We start from the raw sequence: 6,000 nt of genomic DNA, 5'->3' as shown, positions 1-6,000 counted from the left end.
TGTATGCCACCACTGTGGAATTGTCCGATTGAATTCTGATCTGCTTGCCTTCCAGCCACTGCTGGAAAGCTTTCAGGGCAAGATACCCTGCCCGTATTTCCAGAACATTGATCTGAAGCGAGAACTCTTGCTGGGTCCACGTACCCTGAGCCCTGTGGTGGAGAAAAACCGCTTCCCACCCTGACAGACTCGCGTCCGTCGTGACTACTTCCCAGGATGAGGGTAGGAAAGATTTCCCCTTCGCTAATGAAGTGGGAATAAGCCACCACCGAAGGGAAGCTTTGGTCGTCTGAGAGAGGGAGACGGTCCTGACGAGGGACGTCTGCTTCCTGTCCCATTTGCATAGGATGTCCCATTGAAGGGGACGCAGGTGAAATTGCGCGAAAGGGACTGCCTCCATTGCTGTCACCATCTTCCCCAGGAAGTGCGTGAGGCGCCTCCCGGGATGTGACTGGCCTTGAAGGAGAGATTGTACCCCTTTCCGTAGTGACTGCTGTTTGATCAGCGGAAGCTTCACTATCGCTGAGAGTATGAAACTTCGTGCCAAGATATGTCAGCGATTGGGCCGGTGTCAGATTTGACTTTGGAGAATTGATGATCCACCCGAAACCCTGGAGAGTCTCCAGGGTAGCGTCAAGGCTGCGTTGGCATGCCTCTATAGAGGGTGCCTTGATCAGCAGATCGTCCAAATACTGGATCACCGAGTGACCCAGGGAGTGTAGAAGCGCTACTACAGTAGCCATAACCTTGGTAAAAACCCGTGGGGCTGTTGCCAGGCCGAACGGCAGTGCCACGAATTGCAGGTATTCGTGTCCTATGGCGAAGCGCAAGAAGCGCTGGTGCTCTGGAGCAATCGGTACATGGGGATAAGCATTTTTGATATCAATTGATGCAAGGAAATCTCCTTGGGACATTGAGGCGATGACGGAGCGGAGGGATTCCATCCGGAACCGCCTGGTTTTTACCCGTCTGTTGAGCAGTTTCAGGTCCAGGACCGGGCGGAAAGACCCGTCCTTCTTTGAGACCACCAACAAGTTGGAGTAAAAACCGTGGCTCTGTTGCTGAAGAGGAACAGGGATCACCACTCCTTCAGCCGTCAGAGTGCGCCGCGTCTGCAGAGGAGCCTCGGCTCGCTCGGGAGGCGGGGATGACCTGAAGAATCGAGTCGGGGGACGAGAGGTAAACTCTATCTCGTAACCGTGAGACAGAATAACTCTCACCCAGCGGTCTTTTATTTGTGGCAGCCCGGTGTCGCAAAAGCGGGAGAGCCTGCCACCGACCGAGGATGCTACTAGCGGAGGCCGAAAGTCATGAGGAAGCCGCTTTGTTAGCGGCGCCCCCGGTGGTCTGTTTAGGACGTGACTTAGACCGCCATGCATCAGAGCTCCTTTGTTTTTCTGAGACCTTGTGGACGAGGAGAATTGGGACCTGCCCGCGCCCCGAGAGGAGCGAAACCTCGACTGCCCTCTCCTCTGTTGGGATATGTTTGGTTGGGACTGGGGTAAGTATGTATCCTTTCCCTTGGATTGTTTGATGACTTCATCCAGACGCTCGCCAAACAACCTGTCGCCACAAATTGGCAAACTGGTTAAGCGCTTTTTTGGAAGCAGAATCTGCCTTCCATTCCCGTAGCCATAAGGCCCTGCGGAGTACCCCCGAATTGCCGGCCGCAACCGCCGTACAGCTCGCAGAGTCCAGGACAGCACTAATAGCGTTGCCGAGGTTTGGGAGGTAATGGATGCCACTTGTGGCGCGGCCGTGTATGTGGCTGCTTCAATTTGCGCTTGACCTGCTGAGATAGCTTGTAGCGCCCATACGGCTGCGAATGCTGGGACAAAAGAAGCTCCGATAGCTTCATAGATGGATTTCAACCAGAGCTCCATCTGCCCGTCAGTGGCATCTTTGAGCGAGGCTCCATCTTCCACTGCAAGTAATGATCTAGCCCCCAGTCTGTGAGATTGGAGGGTCCACTCTGAGACACTGAGTCCAACCTTTAACCACGTCAGGTGGAAAAGGACAACGTGTATCCTTAAGGCGCTAAGAAAAAACGCTTATCTGGACAAGCATGGTGATTCTGGACTGCCTCTCTGGAATCAGAATGGTCTAGAAACATACTCGGTGTACGCTTGGGGAACCTGAAGCGGAATTACTCCTGCTGATAATCTGACTCCTCCGCCGGAGGAGCTGAGGGAGAAATATCCAGCATTTGATTGATGGACGCAATGAGATCGTTCACTATGGCGTCCCCGTCTGGAGTATTACGATTGAGAGCGCCCTCAGGATCAGAATCCTGATCAGCTGTCTCCGCATCATCAACCGGAGATTCCCCCCGCTGAGACCCTGAACAACATGATGTCGAGGGAAATTCTAAGCGAGCCCGCTTAGTCGGTCTGGGGCTGGGGTCTAAGTCAGAACCCTCAGCCTGGAAATTGTGTCCCGGGAGGACATTGTTGGTCCAATTGAGGGGGGCCAGGGAACAATGATTCAACAGAGTCCCTTTGCTGAGATACTGGCCTGGACTGCAAGGCTTCTAGTATCTCAGCCATAGTCTCAGAGAGTTTTGCAAACTCCATCCCCGTCATTAAGGACCGTGTCAACAGGTGTCTCCCCCTGGGCCCCTCTTAGCAGATGCTCTGGCTGAAGAAGAGAGTCACAGGGGCCACACATTGCACACAATGAGGGTCAATGGGACCTGCCGGCAGCTGGGTCGTACAAGCGGCGCAGGCAGCATAATAATCCTGTTTTTTTTTGGGTTTTTTTTGGCACCCCTGTCTTTGTGGGCGCCATGCTATTGTTTTCCCTGATTAACACAAAAGGGTAAATAGCCATAATGAACTGTGCTCATACAGTGTAAAGTATATAGTAATAACACAGAATGTATCAATACACTACAGCACCATGGGGCTAACACCACAGGTGCTGCTTACCAGCCGCCTAAAGCGGTTGTGAGGCCACCAGAGACCGTGTCTGGGTCTCCCAGGGTTAATCCCTCTCTGCAGCGTCGGAGGAGCTGACAGGAAATGGCTGCGGCGTCCTGCCGAGAGAAGGGAGCCGTGGGCATCTCACACAGTGCACAGTGAGGGGAGTGGAGTATGCAAAGCATGCTCCAGCCCTCATGCTGCTCGTTTGTCCCTCTCTTCCGTGCAGCGTCCCGCCCTTCCCCCTGCCTGTCAGGGCTGAGGGCGGGAAAAAGGAAGCTAGGCCGCAAGAAAGCCGGGGACTCGAGTATAAGCGTCGCCGCCGTAAAAGCGCGGCCGACGCCGAAGTCCCCGGCGAACTACAAGTCCCAGGCGCGCCGCAGTTTCACATGGCAGCGGCGGTTAGCGCAGTAGCCCCTACATATAAACACACTCAGCGACGCTGAGTGTGTAATGGCACATATAGACCCGGTCAGCGCCGCGGTCCCCGGTGCACTAGCACACCCAGCAAAGCTGAGGTGTTGCCGTGCACGGTCCCTACAGGGATACAGAGTACCTTCAAGATGCAGGGCCATGTCCCTGAACGGAACCCGGCTCCTATCCAGCAGTCTCCACAGGAGTTGTGGATGGAGCACGGTCTCCTGTGCCTGGAGACCGATAGGATCCCACTTCACCCAGAGCCCTGAGGGGGATGGGGAAGGAAAACAGCATGTGGGCTCCAGCCTCCGTACCCGCAATGGATACCTCAACCTTAACAACACCGCCGACAAGAGTGGGGTGAGAAGGGAGCATGCTGGGGGCCCTATATGGGCCCACTTTTCTTCCATCCGACCTGGTCAGCAGCTGCTGCTGACCAATCTGTGGAGCTGTGCTGTGCATGTCTGCCTCCTTCGCACAAAGCATAAAACTGAGGAGCCCGTGGGAGCACGGGGAGTGTATAGGCAGAAGGGGAGGGGCTTAACACTTTTGAGTGTAATACTTTGTGCTGCCTCCGGAGGCATAGCCTATACACCAATTGTCTGGGTCTCCCAATAGAGCGACAAAGAAAAGTATACATTTTTTTGCATAATCTCTATGGAAATTTACATTAATCTGATCGCTGCTGTAATGTACACACAATTTCAATATACTACATCTGTTAGTCACACTAACAGAACACCTGTTAGATCATGCTCTTGACGTGGTCTAACAGGCCACTGTAGCTGACAGATCAGGTGGTCATTACTTGACCTCCTGCTGTCATGGCAATCATCAGACCCTAGTGATCATGTCGCAGGGGTCCTGATCAGGTGAGATAAGGATCGTTGCACTTAGAGGGTTAAATAGTACCGGTGTGGGTAGCTGTGACAGCCAGAGCTCAGTTAGCTCACGGTGTCAATCACGCATCCACAGCTACTGTGCCCACATGATCGCCAGGACGCACCGGTACTTCCATTTGTGCGACCGCAGTGGAAAATAGGACATACCAGTAAGTCCAATGTCAGAAAGGGGTTAACAAGCAGGTAGTTGCTAACTACCTGACTGTTCTGCCTGGCGCCAATCTCTACCGGCACGGTATGGTCACAGACTGCTCCTGCAGCTTTAACTGAAGTCACATCACTTGAGCAACTGCTTCTCTTCTGCTCTGTTGATGGAATGTGACTGGTGAGGTTATAGTGATTGACAGCCGGTTGTCAATCAGCATGATATTGACAGAGCAGCCCAAAAGAGGAAGAGGTGCTCAGTGGACATGAAGCACCAGAATTGCCTAAAAGAGCGGTCCATGACTGCTCTCATCCGAGTAGAACAAGAATGTAATTAATTAGCACCTACCTGCCTGTTTGTTCTTAGGCCCATTGTAAAATATAAAGCAGCCCCGGATAACTCCTTAAAGTTTTGATCTATGGCAACCTGGAGGCCATTGTCCGGCTTCCTGTGATAACGCAACTGAGAGCCAGAGGCATGATAGAGGAAAAGAAATTACTATGTCTAACTCCTAATATGCTGCAGTTGCTATTTAGCCCTTGCCAACACTGACAGTGCTCACTCCTCGTTGCAGTGTCTGTGCTGCAGTGGGGAGTGACTTCAAAAAGTGGCAGCTCCAGGATCACAACCTGCAGGTGACGATGGGCTGCCTTTTCACATCTAATTGTATAGCGGCACATCAATTAGGATGTTAAAAGGCAGTGATGTGGTTAATATTTAGGGCTAAGCCACATGGCATGAAATTCGGTGCAAGATAAAAAAAAAAAAAAAAAAATAATCACATTCCACTTGGACTAATATTAGCCTATGTGCCTAATCGGGCCTAGAAAACAGTCGAAGCATACTGCGATTGTAAGGGTACTTTCACACATCCGGATTTTTGCTCTGCGGCACAATACGGCGTTCTGCAGAAAAACCGCAACCGGCTTTTGCAACGCCGATTGCGGTTTTTTTTTGCATTGACTTACATTAGTGCCGCATTGTGCCGCAGGGGCTTGCGTTCGGTCCGGTTTTTGCCGCATGCGGCAGATGTAGCCGATGCGGCGGCCGGATCGAACGTACCCTGCAACGTTTTTTGCTCCGGCAAAAAACACCGCATCGCGCCGCATCCGGCCGCTGCGGCGCATTTTTCAATGCATCCCTATGGAGGCCGGATGCGGCGCGATGCGGAAAAAACCGCATCCGGTCGCCGCATGCGGTATTTTCCACTGCGCATGCTCAGTAGCATGCCGCAACCGGAAAAAACCGGACCGGCCGCATGTAAAAACTTATGTAAAGGATGCGGTGTTTTCACCGCATCCGTTGCATAGTTTTCACAGCCGGATTGAGCCGCAGGGCTCAAACCGGATGTGTGAAAGTAGCCTTAGGCGAGACTCTGTCTCTGGCACCAATTCAAGTCTAAGGGCGAGAGGAAAAAAAAACCAACAAAAATCGCACTGCGCTCGCGGTACACTGGTGAAATGCGAGTGCAGAGCGAGAATGGTAATAGCTGGCAACGGAGGGGAGAGGGAGAGAAATCCTTCCCACCCCTCCTCAGTGCCGGCCACCACCTTCTGCAGCAGCGGTCCACCCCTCCTCAGTGCCGGCCCGTCCCCCGCAGCTGAGCTCCGCTCAAACA

General features: G+C 52.9%; 1 protein-coding gene across 1 annotated transcript in view; it reads right to left on the bottom strand.

The window, feature by feature from the left end:
- The window catches only part of MMS22L (MMS22 like, DNA repair protein), a 147,779-nt gene that overhangs the window by 120,796 nt on the left and 20,983 nt on the right, over positions 1-6,000 (bottom strand). The window lies entirely within an intron of this gene.

The sequence above is a fragment of the Anomaloglossus baeobatrachus genome, chromosome 3, assembly GCF_048569485.1.
Source record: "Anomaloglossus baeobatrachus isolate aAnoBae1 chromosome 3, aAnoBae1.hap1, whole genome shotgun sequence".
Classification (NCBI taxonomy): domain Eukaryota; kingdom Metazoa; phylum Chordata; class Amphibia; order Anura; family Aromobatidae; genus Anomaloglossus; species Anomaloglossus baeobatrachus.
The sequence above is the reverse complement of the archived record's forward strand: the minus strand, read 5'-3'. Positions and strand labels throughout refer to the sequence as shown.